General features: G+C 35.2%; 1 long non-coding RNA gene and 1 pseudogene across 1 annotated transcript; both read left to right on the top strand.

The window, feature by feature from the left end:
• The first annotated feature begins 16,514 nt into the window (after positions 1–16,514).
• On the top strand, positions 16,515–19,928 carry LOC145812861 (uncharacterized; annotated as a pseudogene).
• Positions 19,929–25,183: 5,255 nt separating this feature from the next.
• On the top strand, positions 25,184–25,549 carry LOC145813742 (uncharacterized). The gene is made up of 2 exons (XR_014356985.1): positions 25,184–25,262; positions 25,351–25,549. It is a non-coding gene; the product is annotated as an uncharacterized LOC145813742 (long non-coding RNA).
• Positions 25,550–26,197: the final 648 nt, after the last annotated feature.

The raw sequence follows: 26,197 nt of genomic DNA, 5'->3' as shown, positions 1-26,197 counted from the left end.
GGGTTTTAGAAAAGTAAGAGAGAGAGTGAGGATGTAAAAAGTGATTCAAAATAGCCTAGCTATCAACTGATATACGACACTCCCGCTCAAGCATCAAGCACAAAAAACTGGACCCGCTCGAGTGCAAGAAGGCCCACTCGAGCGCCAAGACACAAAAACAAAACACATCCGCTCGAGCTCTAAAACCAGTCCGCTCGAGCGTAGATTATGCCCTTCCAGAACTTTTACAAACAAAAGACTACCCGCTCGAGCGCCAATAATCCCGCTCGAGCGCGACCCGCTCGAGCGTAAGAAAATCCGCTCGAGCGTGAAAAACACACCTGCAGAAGTTTTGCAGAGGCACGAAATACTGGGAGTGTGTAAACCCCGCTCGAGCGCAATAAGGCTCGCTCGAGCGGACCACCTGAAAACTAGGCAACAAGAAAGGAAACCAAAGCTCAACCAACCTGCAACAACCATGCCCAACACATCCTAAAACTCATATATATGGAATTAAAGGATAACCACAAGACATACACAACCACTAACTCTACGAAACCGAGTCCGGAATACAACAATTAAAGAAAGGAAAACCGAGATCGCCATATGAGGTGGCAAATTTAAACTATTTTCGCAAACAAACATGAGTTAAATTGTTCCAAATTGAGCAAATAAGTCTATACTTGCTTATGTGCATTACATTGTAAAGCTAGCTTAATAACCGGAACAAGAGTACATAATGTTTATAAAAAATCATATCATGATTAGTAGAGGCCGATCTTTGATCGGGCGAGCAGGGGTGCTCAATTCATGACCTTCCCCTCTCGTACCTAAGTTCCCAAGTCGAGGCAACTTTGGTGATGACGGATACGTGGCCTTTGGCACGAGTCATGGGTTTCCTAAATTTTCCCAAAAATAAAATACTTAGGTGGCGACCCTGTATCTGGCAAAGCAGTCCAATTTTGACACTTTTTTATTCAAAATCAAATTTCCAAAATGATTTTCCGGATTTAGACTCTTTGGTGTTTATCAATTTCACATTGCACTTGTGAGAATAGATTCAGAACCACATGAGTCCGAACTGTGGGCCTTTCTTTTTAAACCTTCCGACAGGGGTCGCAAAAAAGGTGAGCCACACATACCAATACTCGACTGGAAACTGTTATTGTAGGAAAACTACACTAAGGGCAGGTGCCTCTCCCACGACCCCTTAAAATGAAGCACACAACCTCGAAGTATATCCTCAAGGATTTGAATAGTACGCTCAGACTGCCCGTCAGTTTGAGGATGATACGCGGTACTAAAGGTCAATCTAGTGCCCAAGGCACTCTGCAAACTTTGCCACAATCGAGCTGTAAAATGCGGATCCCTATCCGAAACAATCATCACGGAGACCCCGTGCAACCTCACTATGTCCCTGATATACAAGTCGATAAGATAGTCTACTGAATCACTCACGCGCATAGATATGAAGTGCACAGACTTGGTTAACCAATCAACTACCACCCAAATGGCATCACTACCCCGTTGAGTCCTTGGAAGGCCCACAACAAAATCCATCGTGACATGCTCCCACTTCCACTCGGCTATAGGCAAGGGTTACAACAAACCCGCTAGCCTCTGGTGCTCGGCCTTCACTTGCTGACTAGGAAGGCATCTCGATACAAATACGGCTACATCCTTCTTCATACCTCTCCACCAAAACTGGCGACTAAGATCATGATACATCTTTGTGCCTCTCAGATGTACCGCAAGGCGTGAATGGTGAAACTCTTGGAGTACCTCCTCTCGGCAAGACTCTAGTACAAACAAACGATCACGGTATCTCACGCTCTGGTCAGGATACACGTTCAAGCCCTTCTCTACCTTCCCACTGGAAATCTTCTCCCTAATGGCTTCTACCTCAAGATCACCCCTCTGCGTTTCTATCACTCGATTCACAAGTGTAGGCTATGCAACCACAGAAAACAAGGCCGCAGATTCGATGGATTCACCAGGGTGCAAATCAAACTCCCCGAGAGTACCCAACATTTCCCTCTCCCAGATGGCGATACAGGCTACACTACTAATAGACTTTCTACTCGAAGCATCGGCCACAACGTTCACTACTACAAAAATAGTTAAAGATCACACTTTGACAAAAAAAAATATATATATATATCTTACTTTTATTGAAAGTGTGATAAAAAAAAAATAGATTGATATTCTAATCACACTTAATTTGATTGAGTGTGATAATATTTATATTTTATGTCACTTTTCAATTAAGTGTGATTATATATACATTTTTTTAATCACACCTTCTAATTAAAGTGTGATTACTTATATACTATTACTTTTTAATCACACTTTTTAAATAAGTGTGATTATATATATATTTTTTAATCACACATTCTAATTAAACTGTGATTAGTTATATATTTTTTAATCACACCTTCTAATTAAAGTGTGATTATATATACACTACTACTTTTTAATCACACTTTTTAAATGAGTGTGATTATATATATATTTTTTTAATCACACATTCTAATTAAAGTGTGATTATATATACACTATTACTTTTTAATCACACTTTTTAAATAAGTGTGATTATTTATATATATTTTAATCACACATTCTAATTAAAGTATGATTATTTATATATTTTTTAATCACACCTTCTAATTGAAGTGTGATTATATATACACTATTACATTTTAATCACACTTTTTAAATAAGTGTGATTATTTATATATTTTTTAATCACACATTCTAATTAAAGTGTGATTATATATACATTACTACTTTTTAAATAAGTGTGATTATATATATATATATATATATATATTTAATCACACTTCCTATATAGGTGTGATTGTATAAAATATTTCAAATTGATTTTTATATAAAATATACAATTTCCAAATTTTTAATCACACTTAATCTGATTAAGTGTGATAATATTTATTTTTCATATCATTTTCTAATTAAGTGTGATTATATATATATATGTATATATTTTTTTTAATCACACTTCTAATTAAAGTGTGTGATTGTATATATAAGGTAAATCACACTGACACCCCCTAAGGTTTATGTTTATTACAGTTCCCCATCACGTTTTGGAAATTACATCTCCCTCCCTAGGGTTTAAAGTTTCATTATAGATTCCTCCCCTCAGCAATTTAATTTTTTTAAATACTAATTTTGCCCTCACTGGGTAAATTACATTGACACCCCTCACATTTTAAAAATTACAATCTCCTCCCTAAGGTTTAAAGTAGCATAACCAATTGCCCCCTTAGTTAGTATTTGTTGGAAAAAAAATTCATTGGAAAAAAATTAATTGAAAAAAAATTAATTAAAAAAAATTAATTGAAAAAAAAATTTTGTTAGTAAAATTTTTAAATTTCTGTTTAAAACCCAACATAAACTCATTTTTTGAATTTACGGTTTTTCCTCAAATTTACAAACTGAGACAACCATTTATAAATCAAAAAAATTATCAAACAAGTTTTTATGACAATTTTTTAAATTTTTGTAAAAATATAAATTGAAAACTGAAAACGAAATGGTTACCAAACAGGCTTCAAATGGTAAAAATGTCGTAAAATTAACAAATAATTAAATAAATTACCAACATAAGAAATGACTTATCAAAACATTCTTAGGCTATCTATAGTTTCATTTTTAGAAAAAAAAATTAAAAATTAAAAATTAATTTGGTTAAGAAATAAAAAATAAAAAATAATTATCATTTTTATATAATTTTTATCTTTCGAGTGATTAGAAATAATTTTTTACAAATTAAATTGAAACAGTCATACGTATGTATATAACCTACCCAAAAGTTAAAATGATATTTATTTTTTACCATTAAATGATAATTATTTTTTATTTTTTATTTCTTAACCAAATTAATTTTTAATTTTAAAAAAAAAATTCTAGAAATCAAACCATATATAGCCTAAGAATCTTTTGATAAGTCATTTCTTACGTTGATAACTTATTTAATTATTTGTTAATTTTACAATATTTTTACCATCTAAAGCCTGTTTGCTAACCATTTCATTTTCAGTTTTTAATTTATAAACTGTCCTAAAAACTTGTTTGATAATTTTTTTTGGTTTATAAATGGTTGTCTCAGTTTGTAAATTTGAGGAAAAAATGTAAATTCAAAAAATAAGTTCACGTTGGCTTTTAAACAAAAATTTAAAAATTTTACTAGTAAAATTTTTTTTCAATTAATTTTTTTTCAATTAATTTTTTTTCAAATAATTTTTTTTCCAATTAATTTTTTTGGGGTAAATTACACTAACACCCCCCTGACGTTTATGTTTATTACAGTTCTCCCCTCACCTTTTGGAAATTACATATTTCCCCCTTAGGTTTAAAGTTTCATTACGGATTCCCCCCTTCAGCAATTTAATTTTTTTAAATACCAATTTTTCCCTCATTGGGTAAATTACATTGTCACCCCTCACATTTTAGAAATTACAATCCCCTCCCTAAGGTTTAAAGTAGCATTACCAATTGCCCCATTGGTTAGTATTAGTTGGAAAAAAAATTCATTGAAAAAAAATTACTTGGAAAAAAAATTATTTGAAAAAAAAGATCAATTGAAATAAAAATTTGTTAGTAAAGGTTTTAAATTTCTGTTTAAAAGCCAACGTAGGCTCATTTTTTGAATTTACGTTTTTTTCTCAAATTTACAAACTGAGACAACCATTTATAAACTAAAAAAATTATCAAACAAGTTTTTATTACAATTTTTAAAATTTTTGTAAATATAAATTGAAAACTGAAAACGAAATAGTTACGTAACAGGCTTGATGGTAAAAATGCCGTAAAATTAACAAATAATTAAATAAGTTACCAACGTAAGAAATGACTTATCAAAAGATTCTTAGGCTATGTATAGTTTGATTTTTAGAATTTTTTTTTTAAAATTAAAAATTAATTTGGCTAAGAAATAAAAAATAATAAATAATTATCATTTAAGGGTACACAAAATAAAAAATTAATTACAAATGTTTACAAAAATATAGAATGCCCTGCAGGCTTACATATTTCTAACTTGTTACTTGGCTACACAAAAGAAGAGTTCTAACTCTTTTACAAGTAAAGCCTCAGCTTGCATTTACATGTAATCAACAAAACAAATAGCAAGTAGAGTCTTCAACTCCGAAAACCTCCGAGGCAAAGTTCTAGAACTTGGCACGTCTTCTGTACCTGAAAATGGTGTCCCAAATACGGTGAGCCAAAACCCAGTAGAGATATACTAAACCCAATATGAGAAATAACTAAAACATTATCATTCGACAAGTGATTAACACGTGTAAACCAATTCACACCCTTCTCATAGCCCAACAACAATTACATCCATGTTTCCATCCACCTCCATTATTTATCCAATTCAATTCCTAGATATGGTTCATTATCTAACCCAAACAATTTAAGTGAGGCTACGACTCGACTTATTAACACCTCCGTTTCCCACAATTCAAAATGAGACTACATCTCACGTAATTACTACTTCAATTGACAACTTCATTCCTGCACTTCAATTATAAGGTTTCGGGACTTTTACCCCAGACACTCCGGCCAACTTAATTGTCTATGGAGTACATTCCCCATCTTCTCGCAAATAATGGTACTTATACAATGTACTTAAACATATAATCACCTTTTGAGTACATCCCCTAACTCCTCCCAAACAGAGATACATAAACAATGTGTTAGAGTATATGAACACATATGGAGTACATACCATATCTCCTCCCAAACAAAGATACATAAACAATGTGTTAAAGTATATGAACACATATGTGTGTGGAGTACATCCCCTATCTCCTCGCACACGCTAGAGTACATCCTCTATCTCCTCCCAAACAAATATACATATATAATGTATTTAAGCACTTTATCTCATACAATGATCAATCAATACACATATTTGCTGTATTATTCCAACAGTCACATTCAATGACATAACATGTTCGATTAGTTTTAGTTTTCCCTAATCAACATACAGTGTCTACAACAATCAAGACTATCCTCCACCGATAGCGCAAAACAGTTATCTATAAACAGATAATAAATTTATCAACAAATAAAATATCGACATTTTCATAGATGAGTGATTAAATTATCCAACTACACCATTTACTTCCACAATTTCCCAATTTCATTATTCTCAACTCAATTTCACATTTTCCCAAATTAATTATTCAAATTAATTATTCAACATAATTAGGGCATTTTCCCCCATTTCTCAATATCAACCCTAAAGTTCAATTTCATCAATTTGACAACAATAATTCCATTTTCCAAAGTCTCTCATACACATGGAGTTTAACATTTGAAAACCCCCCTTTTTTTTATAACCACCAAACAAACCCTAACTTCCCCAAAATTACCCAACAACATCAACTAATCAAAATGACTAACATTTTTGCCAAAACCCATAAGATGGAGTAGGATATCCCTACCTTAATTTTCAGAGCTCAAAGGAGAAGAGAGGTGAAAGTCAAAGTGCTCCAAATCCATAACTTTTCAGATTAAAGTGAAGGCCTCGCGAAGCTCTACCTTTCTTCCAAAGGGACTAGGGTAGAAGACCACTAGAACTAGATGAAACCCTAGAAAGAAGATGTATAGAGAGAGAGGTCGGATCTAGGGTTTGAGGGAGAAAAGGAAATCAAAAAGTGATGAAGGGGACTGCTGCTGCGTACTGATATAACAGAGGCTTGCTCGAGCGAAGGAGTGGTCGCTCGAGCGACCAGACACAAAGATAACTCGCTCGAGCATAGAAAGCCTCGCTCGAGCCAACAATTCGAAGCTTCAGGTTTGCAACCAGAAGCATGCTCGAGCGAAGAAACCCAAAACATATAGCTCGCTCGCTCGAGCGAAGGAAAGCTCGCTCGAGCCAAGAAATGCAACTCTCAGGTCCAGAACCAGACGCAGTCGCAGGCTCGCGCGCAAGACTTCTCGCTCGAGCCACTAGACACAACACCCAACTCTTGCTCGAGCAAAGGAACCCTGGCTTGAGCGAAGGATCTAAAACACAAAGCTCTCTCGAGCGACAAAAGCCTCGTTCGAGCGAAGGAACAAAATTTTGGGCATCAACTATAGGTTCAAACTCACTACCAATCTGTAACAAACCTGTCCAACACATCCTAAAACTCATACACAAAGAATTGAAAGATGGAAACAAGATATAAGCAACAACCAACGTCACGGAACCTAAGTCCGGAATACAACAACCAAAGTAGGGAAAACCGGGGATCGCTATAATGTTTGGAAACATAGGCAGTAAGATAGCCCAACAAAGAAAAAGAAATGACAAAAGGGAATCAATCATTCGCTCGATTTTGCTTCTTCTCTTTGTAGCTCATCTTGCCATTGCCTCTGTTCTGTGCCATCATCTCCATGTCAACCTTGGCTGTTGTGGCTTTTATAGCCCTAGATAAAAGCAACTGTTCCTTAAACTCGATATTACTAATGCTAGTGTATGTTTTAGGATCATATAACCTGGATTTTGGCATAGGTATACTATTGGTTTCTGTTATTGCAAGTCTGCAGCTTAGTATCAGTTTCTTTGACTGATTCTGTAATTTTTCCAATGAAGCTCATCAAAACCTAAAACAACCTAAGAAAAAAATCTTAATGGAAAGAAGTAATAATATCCATCTATAGATTTGAAAACCCATCTATGGCCTGTTTGAATGGTGGCTCAATAATAGCACACGTTAAAAAAAAATTAAAAAAAAAAAAAAAAAAGCTTATATAAAAAGTTACAATCAATACATATTTCAATCGCAGAGATGCCTCCTCCCCACTCTCCATCTCTTGTACATGCACACTCTAAATAAGCAATCTTGAATCTAGTAAGTGCAACTTCTGGATATCACTATATACACTCACAAGAATAGTGCTTTGTAGATCTTATGCACATTGATGTGTGTAAACCACACATAAGTTGATGACAAATAATGAAATTTGTAGGTAAGTTTTCAATACTCCCCTTTCCACATTCAAGCTGAGTTCCTATGCCTTCATTAGACTCAAAGAACTAATGCTTCGTATAAGCTAAATAGATGCAAGGCAAAATTCTAGTTCTAAGTTGGAATGTAAGCTCTTCCTTTCTGGGAAATCTTTATAGTGAATCATCATCAATTACTACACATTTCAGGGTGTACTCAGAGAAACAATAAAGCATGCTAAAACTTGTCATGTGTGAACATTTTAGAATATGGGTGTTGAGGAAAACAACTAACTACTCCCATAAAGGACTTGCATAATAAGACAAGTAGTTGGACTAATTAATTACTATCACATCCTTAGAAAAGAAAAGAAAGATCTTTAGATGGCATAGCATTTATCTATAAAAAATGATCATTTTCAAAGATTTTCTTCTCATCAACACGTGCCAGATTCCAGAAAAATAGATCAACTACGGGATAATTGTTAGAGTTTCTTCTCACCAAGAAGTTCTAGAACCCAAGGGACAGGCCATTAGAGAAAAAAAAAATGGAATTCTTATGGACTGAACACCTTTCTGAGAGGACAAGAGATGAATCTTTAGAGGCCTAACCAATTCTCTCAATGTGTTCCTAAGTCCCAATTTAAGTTGGCATGATAGAACCTTGCCAATCTCCAACTAAAAAATGTATGAGATTTAGGTCCATGGGTTCATTGCAAAAGTTCTAAAAAAAATCATTTTCTTAGACATATGTAGATCATGTTCAACAGATCAAAAAGCTTTACATGATGTCGTGTTCCTAAATTAGAGGTTGAAACCAAATGCACCTACTTTTCTGGCTACGCCACATAGAATCTTCTGTTTTAGTAAAGGAACTACATTTTGGATCTCCCATATCAACACACCTAGATTAAAGAAAATTTTCAACTTGAAATTTGTTCACACACATAACAAATTCATAGAAGACAATTCTATCAATGGAAAAAAAAAAATCATTTACCTCCTCTGCGAGATGAACAAAATCTTACTTCTAGGATTATTTCTCTGAGAACATTCACAATTGATGTTTACAGTAGGCAAACTGACAACATTAGCTTTAGCACCTTGCTAAATGTTACAAAGGTTATGTGGAAGACCAATAAGCACTCAACCCTCAAGAAATTACTCTCCACTCAAATTTATAATGGTAGCTGGAAGACCAATAAGCACTTAGTTGTTACTACTGCTACAGAGCTGCTCTACTGCTGCTGAAGAGCAGTTTTTGCTGCTGCTGCAAGTTGCTGCCTCTTTTGGGAGGCAAACCACCTAAGTGAGTTAGGCAGCCCACTTGGAGCCCTGGGGCATTTCCTAGCAATGTTTAATGCCTGCACCTCTCCTCTTGGATATGTAACATTCAATATAAATGATAGTATTGAATAATGAATGCGTAGATTGTTTAGACCTTGTGGAATTATTTATTTTTTCTTTTTTTGACTTTGCACTTATTCATAGATCAGATAAAGGTTATGTGGCCCCGTATAAACATTCCTATTCTATAGTTGTTAAAAATAAGATTCGAATCCCCAAATGAAACCAATTGAGAGTTTCCACTCTCTCTCACATCTTAAATCCAAAAAATTTATTATCTGTCTTTTATTTTTAAGTTTTTCAATTTGTCTCGAAAGCATCCTTAAAATAAGGCTTTGTTCTCACACACCCCTCCCTCTCCCAACTAAATCACAAAGAACAGACCTTTGCTGGTATCACTTGCATAGTGTATGATATTTGACCATAAAACAGGACCACAATCTGTTTTGGTTTGTTAATGCCTTTACTACTGTTGCTGCTGCTGTTGCAGCACTTAGTTGTTGCTGCTATTGCTGCACTTAGTTTTTTTTTTTTTTTTTGGGTGAATAAGTCTAGCTAGTAGAGTGGCTGCCTCCATAACCAAGATCAGAAGCACACACAAAAGAAGCCAATCAATGTTATGTTTTTCCATAGTAGAGTGGCTGCCTCCATAACCAAGATCTTGTGCACTCAACCCTCATTTGGTTTCTTTCCAACACTCAACCATCAAGAAATTACTCTCCACTCAAATTTATAATGGTAGCTGGAAGACCAATAAGCACTTAGTTGTTACTACTGCTGCAAAGCTGCTCTGCTGTTGCTGCTCTGCTTCTGCTGCTGCTGCAGAGCAGTTTTTGCTGCTGCTACTACAAGTTGCTGCTAAGTGAGTTAGGCAGCCCACTTTGAGCCCTGGGGCATTTCCTAGCAGTGTTTAAAAATAAGTTTCAAATCCCCAAATGCAACCAATTGAGAGTTTCCACTCTCTCTCACATCTTAAAACCAAAATATTTATTATCTGTCTTTTATTTTTCAGTTTTTCAATTTGTCTTGAAAGCATCCTTAAAATAAGGCTTTGTTCTCACACACCCCTCCCCCTTCCAGCTAAACCACAGAGAACATACCTTTGCTAGTATCACTTGCATAGTGTATGACATTTGACCATAAAACAGGACCACAATCTGTTTTGATTACATTATAAAAGAATAACTTAATCTCAAAATTAACATCATGGTTAATTCAAATTGTTCATTCATTGTTTCCATGTACTTCAAAATGCATGATACTAGTTCCCACAGTAATTAATCTACTACTGCATTTTCAAATGATTCAAAAGTAATATATTTTACCAATAAGACAAACTGAAAGCATTTCTGAAAGTGTTAAGCAGGCAGTCTCATGGAGACACAAACAAGAAAAAATGAAACTTGATTGTTTCTTCTCTTGTAGCCATATGATCTCCCTGATCATTAAGTTACCTCCCGCGTTGCTCTCATATATGAATTATACTAGTTTTTGTCCTTTCATTTTTTTTTCCCTATCAAAAAGACGAACTTCGTTACATAGGGGTAGGAATTGAATCCTGGGTAAAGGCCCAATCACCGGGTTATCTAAATGCTCTTGAATTATCTATACACTAGTTGAAACTCTTAAATTAACGTAATGGTGCACACACATTCCATATTATGTTCACAGAATATTGTTCATATCATGTTCCCTTAAAGTACATTCACCATTAAGGAGAAAGTTATAAAAAAAAAAAAAGTCCAAATACCATATGGATGTTCCCATCTACTAATACATTTCAGTTTTAGATAAGGATAAATTACACTAAATTCAAACATAAATGGATAGTAATGCACTTCAAATAAGGATTTGTTTTGGTTTGTTAATGCCTTTGCTATTGCTACTGCTGCTGTTGCAGCACTTAGTTGCTGCTGCTATTGCTGCACTTAGTTTTTTTTTTTTGGGGGGGGGGGTGAATAAGTCTAGCTAGCAGACTGGCTACCTCCATAACCAAGATCAGAGGCACACACAAAAGAAGCCAATCAATGCTATGTTTTTCCATAGCAGCCACATACACCAATATACAAGAAACCAAGAGTTTGAGAAAATAAAATAAGACCCCAAGCACAACCCGCAAGGGAATAGGTAGAAGCCTTAGAACATGGGCATAAAACCAGTTGGAATTCAGCTCCATACTTCCTATCCAATTGTGTAGCACCAACAAAATAAAATAAAAAGAAAACTATCAAGCATACTCCATTCATTGAACTGACACAAATTGCAACCTGGTTCAAGTTTTCATTCCCCATAACTTTATACTTCCAAGTTTCAGCATGACCTGTTAGGACCACCCACACAGATTCAACCAAATGAAATCAAAGAGTAATAACAACGAGAAAATCCTCTAATACAACAAACAATTTAGGTCTTCTTTCACTTGACCCAGAATGAAAAATTTCTATAATAAGAACCAGCCATAAGTACCTGCAGTAAACAGTTAGAAAGTTTTTGAAACTAGTTCACTCCACCCACAGCTTACAACACTCACTCAATATATAAGGGCACCCCATTGTAACAGCGCCCGCGTGGGACCTCGTGCTACAGCTCGGACTCGATTTGTGTCACGGTTCTTAATCTTGCACCAAAGAGTCCAAATCTGGCAAATCGTTTTGAGAAACAGATTTTTTTTTGAAAAGAAGTGCCAAACATGGACTGCTTTGCCAGATACAGAGTCGCCACCTAAATATTTTTTATGGGAGAATTTAGGAAACCCTGACTCGGTGCCGAAGGCCACATGTCCGTCATCACCGGAGTTGTCTCGGCTCGGGAGCTTGGGTACGATCGGGGAAGGTCAGCTATGAGCACCCCCTTTCGCCCGGTCCGAAGACCGGCCTCTACTAACCGTGATATCCAATTTTGAAAACGTTATGTGTTCTTAATCCGGTTATTAGCCTAGAATTACTATGTTGTGCGCGCAGCAAACAAGTATAGACCAAATCGCCCAAATTGGAACAAAACATTTTATGTTTGTTTTGAAAATGGTTTGCTACTCGCAAGTAGGCTAAAATGCAGGTTTTGCCACCTTCAAGTGGGCTTTTGGAAAAGATGGTTTTGCCACTATCTAGTGGGCTTAAAACTCACAGTTTTAATGCGTTATTCCAATTTAGGTAATTCAACCTCCATCCACAGGCATTCAAGCAGTTATATCACATAAGCAGCTAGCCTCATGGTAATCATACTGTCATGGCAACATTCACACGCATACTGGATGCTAAAGCAAAAAATACTTACATTGTACTCCGTGCCAAAACAGTAAACTAGTTAGCAAACATGCATGTCCTAGTTCATGTTATTTTGCCTAATGCAACACATACAAGGTGCAATTTTAGTTAGGCTCGGTTAACCTAGATATGGCATACGATATGCAACCAACTAATTCATGTATTCAATTTTGGAATTTGAAAATACGAATGCGTCTAGCATGATGTACCGAGCCCGGTGCATGTTAACAGATGCATGAATGCACGCATGCATATTATAAGGTATGCTAATTTCAAAAATGCCCTAATCTACCATCATAAGCTGGTAAATAAAAGGGAAGAAAGAAATGGGGATTGGAAGACATACACGCACTCACCCACACTTATTACATGTTTATCCTCACTCAGAGGGTTCGAATTAATATTACAGTCCCAAAATAATGAACAAATAAAATTATTACAAAAATTCCTATTTAATTAAAAAGAGGAAGCAAAAGAATAAAGAGGGTGGCCACAGCCTCTGCCTCGGGGCGCGCAGATGATGCATGCTCGAATCCGTCCTGCCCGGAAAACCCGTGCTACACTCTTGTCGCCTCTGTTTGTACTGTCTTGTCTTTCTGAAAATTTCCAAAGTGCTGGAACAAGCTCTCTGCATCCTGCAGAGCACCACCGGCCAGACAGAATTGCCACCGGCACTCCAAAATTCCCGTCGGCACTTTATCAGATTCATCGGCACTCCAGATAGTGCCGGTCGGCACTAAATTCTGCCGGTCGGCAGAAACTTCCTGCAGCAGACAATTTGACAGCAAAACAGAGAACAGACAGTGCATGGCATGGGGTTCTTGGACACATGTAAGCATGGTCCTACTTCTTATCATATTTCGAACTCAAAGAAGCATGACCTTCGATCTTTGAGCCATCCAAGGTGCATGATGACTCAATGGATCAAATTTGCTATTTGATATGAAAATGCATGCAACAAATAACGTGAAAACCGGGGCCTTATCAAATTGGAGTCAAAGGTCCCGATGACCGGGGATCAAGGCACATTACATCACTTGAAGTATGAATGGTCCTTGACTCCCGCACTTGGTTTGACACCCCAAACCAAGTAAATGCAATGCATGTAATGCTCACAAGCCTCAAATGTAACATGCCACCAAGATATAAAACACAACAAGCAATATGCGATTATCATGACAAAATGTATGATACCAAGCGCACAAGATACAAACATGATGCAAACATGGAGCAAATTGACCATGGAATTGATGTGCTACACAAAGCTTAATGGAACAACTATCCAACAAACATGGGGCAAGCATGCAAAAGGGCTTGAAGTGGTAAAGGGGCAGGCCCTTACCCTCCTCAAAACAGTGACCAAAGGTGCTTAAAATGGTAGGCAATCAACTCATGTTAACAAGCAAATTCATGGTCCCAAAGTTAAGACACAAAAAGGAGACAACTCACCCCCACTACCATGACCACTCATGGCATGATCAAAACAAGCAAAAAAAAGAATTTATGCATGCAAGATAGGACCCCAAGAAGCTCCTAATATGGCAACTAAGATATCCCCCATGAAGCAAATATACTAAGGCTCATTCTTAGGCATAAGAGGACACATCTTCAAGGCATGAAAGAGGCCATGCATGCACACATACAAGCATGATTCTCGGACTAAAATATGACCCTAGATGATGCCAAATCAAGAGGGTAATCACAACCATGCATGCTAGAGGCCAAAATGCTCAAAGCTTCCAAGCCAAAATACAAAGCAACTCTAACAAGCATGCCAAACATGACCAAGTTGATAACCAACAGATGTTAAGCATGGAAAAACAATGCTAAATGCTTCATAGAACCAAGCCAACACACACGAGAATCATGGCCTAATCATGAAATACAATTCCAAGCAAAATAGAGCAATACAAAGCAAGTATTACAAGCATGCAAGGAGGCACAAGTTTGACCAAAAACAGAGATTAAATATGACCTAAGATGCCTAAAAAAAGTGCTGGAATGAAGCCAATAAACATCAAGCACACATGCTATCCTTTTGAGCTCAAAAAGCAAGGAAACAAAACCATAAAGGGAGAGGGGTGTCCCTCCCCTATGCAAGACTTCAAACCAACTTTTTTGACACTAAAATACACTGATTTTTGGTGATCAAAAGATCAAAATGCTGAAGTAAACAAAACCTTATCAAAAAGGCACCAAAATAGGCCAAACAAGGCCTAAGAGGGTGAGTTTGCAATCTAACCACAAAGTGACCTTAATGAAAGTGTTAGAGCAGGAAAATATGAGTCTTTTTTATGTTATACACAAGAGCCAAAACAATAAACAAAATAGGTAGAAAAACAAAGCAAGTTTGGGGAATAAAAGGGAAGATGCTCACCCTTGAAGAACCCTTGAAGAACAAATGGCCTAACCTCCTTCTTTGGATCAAAACCAGTCCAAAACTCAAGGAACAACTCCCCCAAGTCCCTCAATCTCGGACTAAGGTGTAATAGTGTGTGTAATGGTGCAAAAGTAAGGTAAAACACACCTTTTGGGCCAAGAAACACACACAAGAAGGGAGAGGGAGAGAGGTATAGATATAATATGTATCTATATCTCTAAGGCTGGTTTTTGCTTCTGTTTTTCTAACCTAGAACCAAGAGGAAAGCCTCCCTCTTATAAGGATCCCTCTTGCAAAGCTTATTCAACAAGCTTGGCTAGAGGGAAATCCCTCCATACACGTGTATGGAGGGGAAGGAAGTTGGTGCCAGCTATCACAGCTGGCACAAAATATCTCCAAAAAGTGGAGGAACAGTGGTCGGCTGCCCAAAAAAGCTATTCCGGCAAAAAACAGTGCCGACTGGCAACATATTATGCCGACCGGCAATACAGTGTGCCGACCGGCAAACAAAATTGCCGATGGAAGAAAAAGACCAGCCGGTGGCCTCCAGCCACTGCCGGTGGTGTATGGGGATGTCTCACAAGGCATTCCCTGCCCCTCTAAGGCAAAACAAAAGTGTTTGGTGCAAAACCAGACACTAAACAGCCGAGTTCGGGGATCCTGAGGCAAGGCGCGCGAGCCGAGACCTCCGGGAACTCCAAACGAACACAAACATGGATGATCACCGAGTGTTCAAACGGTGACGTCCAAGTCTTGAGGACAGTCAAAAATGGGGTGTCTACACCCATCTTTCAACCCACCATCCCTATATAGAAACCAAATTCACAACCTGCACAGCAACATGTAAGTTAAAACATTTAAAATAGTAAACCTCACCATATGGCTCACATCACTTGACCCTCATGTATGTTCTCACCAGCACTCAACCCTCAAGAACAACACTCAGCCCTTATTTGGTTTCTCCCCAACACTCAACCCTCATTTGGTTTCTCCTCAACACTCAACCCTCAAGAAATTACCCTCCACTCAAATTTATAATGGTAGCTGGAAGACCAGCAAGCACTTAGTTATTACTACTGCTGCAGAGCTATATTGCTGCTGCTCTGCTACTGCTGTAATGTAGTTTTTGCTATTGCTGCAAGTTACTGTTGCTGCCAGTTGTTGCTGCTGCCAGTTGCTGCCTCTTTTGGGAGGCAAACCACCTAAGTGAGTTAGGCTGCCCACTTTGAGCCCTGGGGCATTTCCTAGCAGTGTTTAAAGCCTACACCTCTCCTCCTGGATATAAAACATTCAATATAAATGATAGTATTGAATAATGAATTCCTAGATTGTTTAGACCTTGTGGAATTATTATTTTTTTTCTTTTTTTGGTTTTGCAATTATTCATAGATCAGATAAATTGTTTGTTATAAGATCCTGCATTTTTTTTCTTTCCAAGTTTGCTTAAGGTATTTAATGTTCTATCAAATAAATTGTGCCTTCTCAATGACATTCCTTTGAGGTTATCAATTGTGTAGCCTTTAGTTTATTGTTTTATATTCTAATTTCTTTGTTGATATAGGTATTCAAAAATACATTTAAAATGGACAAATCTTGGATGTTCAAGGATAGAAGATCAAAAGTCTATGAGAACGGAGTTGAACAATTTCTTAATTTTGCTATAATTCATGCAAGTGATCTTCAATCAATACGTTGTCCTTGTAGAGTTTGTGGGAACTTGAGAAGCCAACCTATTCGAGAGATTAGAAATCATCTCTTTTTCAATGGTATTGACCAAAGTTATACCACATGGATATGGCATGGAGAAGCAGTCACCAGTAAGGCATCACCATGTTTAAATGAACAAGATTTTTCCCAGCAACAATTTAACATGTCTCCCATAGACAATGTAGCTAAAACAATAGAAATGGTTCAAGATGCATACGATCATTGCAGGGCTGATCCTAAAGTGTTTAAGAAATTACTTGAAGATGCAGAAAAACCATTGTATCCGGGTTGCACAAAGTTTACCAAGTTATCTGCATTGGTTAAACTATATAACTTCAAAACTATGAATAGCCTATCTCACACTGGGTTTTCAGATCTACTGGCGTTGTTGGGTGATATGCTGCCAATGAACAATGAAATACCATCATCCATGTATGAGGCTGGGAAGACGTTTGCTGCATTGGGAATGGGATATGAGAAAATACATGTATGCCCATATGATTGCATACTCTATAGAAAGGAGTACAAATATGCAACTTCATGTCCTACATGTGGTACATCAAGATGGAAGTTGAAGAAGAATTCCACCGAAATAAGAAAGGAAGTGACTGCAAAAGTTTTATGGTATTTTCCACCTATCCCAAGGTTTCGAAGGATGTTCCAATCAGCAAAAATAGCAAAGGATTTGACATGGCATGCTCATAAAAGAGATTCTGATGGTACAATGTATCACCCTGCAGATTCTCCATCATGGAAGTTAGTAGACCATAAGTGGCCAGATTTCGCTACAGAGCCAAGAAACCTTCGATTAGCTATTTCTGCAAATGGAATAAATCCACACAGTTCCCTTAGCAGTAGGTATAGTTGTTGGCCAGTTATAATGATTACCTATAATCTTCCACCGTGGTTATGTATGAAAAGGAAATTTATGATGTTATCATTGTTAATATCAGGTCCACAGCAACTTGGTAATGACATTGATGTTTACTTGGCAGCACTAATTGATGATTTGAAATGTTGTAGGAGGTAGGTGTTGAAGCTTATGGCGCTTATAAAGAAGAACACTTCAGGCTGAAGGCTATATTATTATGGACAATTAACGACTTTCTAGCATTAGGCAATTTGAGCGGTTGTACTGTAAAGGGATATTATGCATGTCCAATTTGTAGTCAAGGAACATGTTCTCACAGATTAAAATATGGTAAGAAGAACACATATGCTTGCCACAGAAAATTTCTTCCACGCTACCATCCATATCAGAAGCAAAAAAAGGCTTTTAATGGTGAGCAAGAGTTTGGATTAGCTCCAATACCATTAACTGGGGAGGAGATATTAAATAAGGTTGGAGGGCTTGTAACCATATGAGGAAAGAAAAATAAAAAAAGCATTAGATGTTGGTGGTACAAAATGTTGGAAGAAGAAATCATTATTCTTTGATCTTGAATATTGGAAGTACTTATATGTTAGACATAATTTGGATGTTATGCAAATTGAGAAGAATGTGTGTGAGAGCCTCATTGGTACGTTACTCAATATTCCAGGAAAAACAAAGGATGGAATTAATTCTCGCCTTTATCTTGTAGAAATGGGTTTGCGTTAAGAATTGGTGCCACAAATTGGGGAGAAGCGAACATACTTGCCTCCAGCATGTTGCACATTGTCTAAGGAGGAGAAAAAAAGAGTATGTACAACATTATTGGAATTGAAGGTTCTAGAAGGATACTCTTCAAATCTGGGAAGTCGTGTATCAATGCAATATTTGAAACTTTATGGTCTAAAATCATATGATTGTCATGTATTGATGCAACAGTTACAACCTGTGGAAATACGATCTGTGTTACCTAAGCATGTGAGACATGCCATTATCAGGTTATGTTTCTTTTTCAATGCTATTTGTAGCAAAGTGGTGGATGTGGGAAAATTAGATGAGATTCAAAAAGATCTTATGGTCACATTATGTTTGCTTGAAAAGTACTTCCCACCTTCGTTCTTTGATATCATGGTGCATTTGACAATGCATCTTGTTAGAGAAGTTCGACTTTGTGGACCAGTTCACTTTAGATGGATGTACTAATTTGAGAGGTTCATGAAGATCTTAAAGGGTTATGTTCGTAATCATAATTGTCCTGAAGGTTGCATTGCTGAAAGTTATATTGTAGAAGAAGCTGTTGAGTTTTGCGCAGAGTACTTATCTGGAATGAATGCAATCGGGATTCCTTCTAATAGGAACATGACAGTTAATGATGATATAGAAATTGGAAGGCCTTTATCAAGTGGTTATGTTCTTACTATTTATCGTAATGAATTGGAGCAAGCACATCGTTATGTGTTAAAAAATACAAGTGACATTCAACCATACATTGAGTAAGAATATTTCATGTACATTTTTTTACAATTGTATTCTCACAAGTTAGAGATTTATCTCATAATATATTGCTTTATTCATGATTTGATAGGGAGCATATGGCTTGGTTGAAGCTAAATATCATCGTCAATCACAAAGTCAAAAATGGCTACAAATTGAGCATAATAGAACATTTATGTATTGGCTTCGCGAAAAGGTATTGGGGTAATTCAACATTTATCTTTTTCTAATACCGAATATTATTAAGAAAAAAATTATCTAACTATTCAACCATATACAGGTCTCAAAGAATTAAGTGGCCAAAATAATATCTCAAATAACCTGAAGTGGATAGCACAAGGACCTCGATTGGATGTTATAAAATTCCCTGGCTATATCATCAATGGTTATCGTTATCACACAAAAGATCGGGATAACTCACTAGTCAGCCAAAACAATGGAGTTAGTTTAGTGGCAACAACAATGCAAGTGACGGGTTATAAGGATAAGAACCCAGTGTTTATGGATATGAGTTACTATGGAGTTATTACTGAGATATGGCAACTTGACTACAATATGTTCAAGATTCTGGTATTTAAGTGTGATTGGGTTGACAACACAAAGGGAATTAGAGTGGATAAGTTGGGTTTCACATTAGTTGAGTTAGGGAGGATAGGTCATAAAGACGATCCCTTTATTTTGGCTTCCCAAGCTAAACAAGTTTTTTATGTACACGATCAACTTGATCCGAGATGGTCAGTTGTGCTAGAACCTCCTCAAAAACAATATTCTTGTGAAAAGGATGATGAGTTCAATGATTTTTGTATAGAGCATCATGGTTGTACAAAAGTTTTACCAGAAGTTGAATCATTAGATATGGTTGATGATTCTTTGTCATCTTACGTGCGAGGAGATTGTGAGGGAACTTGGCTCGATAATCCATGATGAAAAAAAAATGCCTTTGTAAGATATGTCTAAGTGTTGTACTTTCATGTTAAAATGTTTGACTTATATTCATTTTCTTCATGTCTTTATATTTAATTGTCTAACTATTTGACCTTTTTTCTTAAATTTCTTTTTATTTTATTAACAGGATGGATACTTCTCATGTCCTGCCTACTGATGGAAAGGATGCATGGTTACCAGCAACAGAACCAAAATCTAATAAAAGAAAAGGCAGAGGTTCGACAACATTACCAGATGTCAAAAAGGATAGGAGTTCTGGTGTATGAAAAGCCATTGACTATAACGAGAATGGTCAATTGATTGAAAACAATTCAATCAAATGTTCAAGCTATCATGGGGTGTTGGCTCGCACAATGGTTCCGATATGCTATAAAGACTGGTTTGAGGTGCCAGGTGAACTGAAAGAAAAATTATGGAATTGTGTGGAGCTTAGTAAGACACTTAAACTTGTATTTAAGTGCAATCAAAATTTGAATTTTATAACATTATATTTTTTTCACTACTCAGTTAACATACAAAGTGGATGAAAGAAGTAAGAAAAAAGTGTCATCTTCAATTTGTTTAAAATGGAGGACATTCAAGAAAGAACTTACCAAGTACATACGTGAAAACAAGTCCAATCCTGAGATCATATCAAACCCACCAGCAATTTATGGATTCGTTGAACAAAGACATTGGGACTCATTTCTTGAAGGGCGACTATCAGAAGAGTTTGAGGTAAAAATAATCAAACTTTAGTTATTTAAAATGTCAGCATTAAATGCTACACCCATCAAACTTTGTATAGTAATGTAATAACAGTGGCATGCCCCTTGTAATCTTGTAAATTTTCTGTTTTATTTTATGACTTATTCGCCGCAAAAAAATATTAAATGCTATACATTTGGAGTAACATTGTGTGTTACATTTTTAAAGATTTTGAGCCAGGTTCAGAAATGGAGACGAAGTCAAAATAAGTATAACCATAGAATCAGTCGAAAGGGCTATGCTCGGTTTCAAGAAGATTATGTAAGTGGTCATAAATTTTATAATTTAATAACAATTTTGATATGATTATTTTGAAAAATTGATATATGTTTGATTGATAGAAACGTATGACCGGATCTACTGAAGATTTGGACAGAAGCATTCTATGGAAAAAGGCTCGTCAAAATAAAAATGGAGAATATGATGACAAGACAATTATGGAACAAGCTGTGAGAATTGTAAGATATTTGTGTGTACTGATTGCATTTATTTTATACTACCTCAACTGTTCATCTTTCTTATATAGTAATGTAATATTGTAGGATGAGTTGACCAAACAAAAAAGTGATGGGAGTTTAAAGACTGAAGGATGCAATGACATTCTGACTATGGCATTGGGTACTCCTGAATCTTCTAGTCGAGTAAGGGGTGTAGGAAATTCTGTCACACGTAGCACCTACTTTCACTTGCCTAGATGTGGGAATCAGTCACATTGGGAGAAGAAATGTAATGATCTTGAGGCAGTGGTGGTACAATTACAAGCTAGGCTTAGTGCAGTGGAACAACAAATACCACATACACCAGAATCTGATCATGTTAGTTCAAACGCCTTGAGAAGTGGTTATGAAGGAAATTTTCAGCGTGATTTTCTCTCAACAGAAAACAGAGTGAGAAATAAGGATGACATTCCACCCCAAGCTCTTACCCAAAAGATTATAAAGGTGTGTAGCATTTAGAACACCTAAAGTTGTTATATTTTCTAATATTGTTAGTGATTTTATTAGTGTTTTTGTTGTTATCTGTGTGTTTGTTATAGGGCAAATGTTCAAACATGTTGAAAAGTGGTGGTAGAGGCAATTTTCAGCACGATTCTATCTTAGCAAAAAATAGAGTGAGAAGTAAGGACGACATTCCACCTCAAGATCCTAAACAAAATAAGAGAAAGGTGTGTGGTTTTTATATATTGATGTTATAATTTCTAATATCGTTAGTGATATTCTTAGAAGTTCCATTGTTAACTTTGTGTGTTATAGGGCAAACTGTGTAAACTCGCGGTAGGCTCCATTGAAAATATTGTTGCACATGGCACGGCGTGTGAGAGAATTGAACCCAATGAAGCCATTCATACGGTGCCATGAGGAGAATCCAATGTACGTGTGTCTATTGAAGTTGTTATTCAGAAAGATGCCCTTCTTCCTATACCTATCCCAGATGAGATTCTTATTGTTGGAGAAGCAGTGGGATTTTTTGTTGCTTGGCCCAAAAATCTTGTATTGGTCGGTGATGAGGTAAAATATTCAAACTTCGAAACTTTATTACACTTTCTTAAAATTAAAGTTGACTTATATTTGTTTATTTTGAAAATTTTAAACTTAGGGAGTTTCAATTAATGTTGAATGTGGAAAATATCATGAGTCCATTCAATCTTTTGTTTCATTAGTCGAGCATATCAAGTATGATGAAGCCATAGACATTCCACTAAAGAAGGACATATTTAGGGTGGAGATCAATATCCAACTTCAAAAAGTAGACATGGAGTACATATGTCATGTAAAAGAATTATATGTTACATGTATCATGTTGTACATAAGATAAGGAAAATTTGCTACATCAATAGCTATTTCTGCAGATTTTATAAATTACGAATTTAATTAACATTTGTTTCTTTTGTTAGTCATCTCCATCAGGTGTTGAAGGTTTCCAATTAGAGGAAAAAATTTGTATTTGTTAACCCTTGTATCGTTAGTGGAAAAACTATGGATGGGGAGAAATCAAAATCAGTGTTGCTTGCAAGAAGATTAGAGGAGGCTATGCTAGAGCAATTGATTTTAATTCCTTATAATATTGGGTAATTATCTAAAACTATTTATTTCATATGTTCAAATGATAATAAACTTATTAAGCTCATACTTGTGACTTGTTCAATTGTAGGTACCATTGGATATTGTTAGTCATTGATCTAACATTGATGATTGTGTACTTGCTTGATCCGATTAATTCTAAAATAAACACAAGCCTTGAAATTGTAATAAACACATAAGTTTGGCTGATTCGTACATTTTAAGCAATTTGAGTTAGCCTAAAAATATTTTGACTTTTGGAATTTCTTTCATAAAGTGCTTTGAAAATTTATGAAACTACCCAAAGGAGGAGGAGAACCAATCCAGTTTGGAAAGTAGTTCAGGTAATCAGTATCATTTTCCCTAATTTTATCATACTTATATTTATGCTAATGGTTGTTCAGCTTGATCATAACACTTTATATGTAGTTTCTAATAATAATGAAAATGTTTTCATGTAGTTCCCGCAACAACCTACAAACGTGGAATGTGAGTTTTATGTAATGAGGTATATGAAAGACCTCATTAGAGATAAAAGCATCCTAAAAAAACAAAATGTGAGATAAGTTCTAAACTTTTATTACTATTATATTCACGATACTTGTACATCTTCTTCATGATCTAATTGTTTCTAAATAACCTCTTGTAATTCAATGGAAAAAAGACTTACACGGAAACCGAACTTGATGAAGTGCGAGTTGAATGGATTAATTTCGTACTAAAGAATATGAGTTGAAATCCAACATGTAAGTATGATATAACTTCCGTTCTTTAAATTGCTAATAAACAATTTTTTTAGTTGGTATGGAATATATAATCACTTCAAGAACATAACAAATTTCATAAAATGTGTAAATTTTTCTTCATACAAAAGCATTTGTAAAATGGAAGATAGTAAACTCAAGTACGTCTTAGGAAAACTCACAAAATATCACTCTTACACTCAAGAGTTTGAGATTACTTCACACTAGATCAGTCTTGTATATCACTCTTGTATTGCATGATACCCAATACAATGAATATAAGGATGAACCCAATTCGAAATATAATAAATAAATATTTTGTAATTTTTTTATTTTTCCTTTGGCATCATTTGACTTTCACTAATAGCAATTAGAAATAGACAAAGTTGGGTAGGTAATAGGTTACAAGCCAAATGTTGACTACCCTAGATACATTGTTCTCAATAAGAGTACAAAGTCAATTTAGAGTTATCTTTAAATATAGCTTCTAATTTGTGATTCTAAAATTGAAATAATCTGAGATGGTAGCTTGAGACTCTCCATAAAAAGTTATTTATTGAGTGATGGTAAGCGTATATTTATTCTTGCATAAGTGAACTATGTACATATTATGGAACAGCTAAAATCAACTCGATTTATTGGGTGCTATGATCATAAATCTCCAATTTCTTTGGTTTGGAAGGCTAAGTTACAAAACAGGCTTCTGAACATCACTGTTTTCAAAAAATTATATGTTCACCATGATGAATAAATAATTTTTTTTTTTTAATGATTTTTAAGATATCATATGGTGGTTTTCTATGTTTTTTGAAGATAGCATGTCCTCAAACATTTAATAGAAATTATATCTTCAGTGTTTATTGTTATCTTGCTTGAAAAGTGTGATTAGCGTTATGACGGTTAGCCATTTTATTTTTTATTTTTTGATTAGCAAAAGAAAATTTTATTGATAAAAAGACCATGAAAAGCACAACACATGATACAACAAAAAAAAAAGTATATATTGCATCATAGCAAAACCCTTTCATCTTAACTAGGTTAGCATGAAAGGCAAGCCCAATCAGACGCACTTTGCTATGATGCAATATGCACTTTTCTCTTTTCTATGACTGTTATACATGATAGTGTACTCACGACTTTGCTTTGTGTATGGACAAATTACCATGAGTTAATTCTGGTTAAGTTGAAAACTAAATTTGGGTCATGGTAGTTATATAACTATTCCAGGCTTTCCCTCCTTTAAACTTGTTCTCTTTTGTGCTATTTTCTTCTTTTCTCTTTCATCATTTCATCTCTTTCTTCTCTTTCTATCCACTCTCTATTTATATTTTTTCTTATCTGAAAACAGATACACCAGTACATAATTGTTAAAATCTTGGTGGAATTGCTCAACACTTAAATACTGGAACTGTTGGGGATTGTTCATTTGTTTAGTCTTTTGGAGTTGACCCATCTTGACTTGGTATAGTAATTGCTTTTCTTTCTCTACCTTGATTTGAGTTTTAATTTTTGTTGGGATTTAGTTTGGTTTACTCTCTCTGTTGATGTGTTGCTATAATAATTTTTTGACAAAATCTTTTCAAGGCTATGATTTACTAATATGTGTTTATATATACTGTTCAATCATGCTCCATATGTATATTCATATTTATATATGGTAATACAAACATTTTATACTAGTAATAATCAAATTTGTTATTTATTTCTATTGATGCAGGGGATGAAGAGTCAGTGTGATGAGAAAATGTTCGATTTTGTCTTTTGTAAGACAAGAACAATCTCTACAAAAATAGTAAGTTTTTTCATATGCTTCTAGCGGTTTCTGAATTAATTTATTTTTTTATTTTTCAGGTCAGAAATTTCTTGGAGAGATGCAAAATATGGTCAAAGAATTCAAGAACTTAGTTTTTTCAAGTTTTTTTTATTTTTTAATATATGTAATCACAGTTAAAAAATTTTATTAATTTCTTTGCATATATTTTTGAACATTTAACTTTCATTTATGAAATATATGACGTTATTCCATTCAATATATGGTTGTGATTCAAAATATAGTATATATTGTGTATTATATTCTTCAAATGCGCGTACAAAAATAATATTGATTATTCTTCAAATATGTCGAATTCTTTTTTTTTTTATCACAGGTTTTATTAGTTATTAATCACACTTAAAAGATGTGATCTAAATGTTATTAATCATACTATCTAAATGTTTTTAATCACACTTAAAAGATGTGATCTAAATGTTTTTAATCACACTTAAAAGGTGTGATCTAAATTTTATTAATCACACTTAAAAGGTGTGATCTAAATGTTTTTAATCACACTTAAAAGATGTGATCCAAATATTATTAATCACACTTAAAAGATGTGATGAAAGCATTTTTTAATGACACTTAAAAAGTGTGATTAAAATGACCCCTTTTAATCACACTCCCAAAGACCACGCTTTAATAAAACTTAAAAGGTGTGATTAGAAAACATACATCACACAAAAAAGTGTGATCTTTATCTGTATTTGTAGTAGTGGTTGGCCTTCCCCAGATGGTAATGTAACTCAAAATCGTAGTCTTCTATGAACTCCATCCACCTCCTTTGCTTCAAATTCAAGTCTTTCTGGGTAAACAAGTACTTCAAACTCTTATGATCGGAGAACACTTCAAATTTTTCACCATACAAATAATGCCTCCAAATCT

This window comes from Camellia sinensis, chromosome 15, assembly GCF_055761805.1.
Source record: "Camellia sinensis isolate YWXY chromosome 15, ASM5576180v1, whole genome shotgun sequence".
Taxonomy (NCBI): domain Eukaryota; kingdom Viridiplantae; phylum Streptophyta; class Magnoliopsida; order Ericales; family Theaceae; genus Camellia; species Camellia sinensis.
Note: the sequence above shows the minus strand (reverse complement) of the source record. Positions and strands in the feature narration are given on the sequence as shown.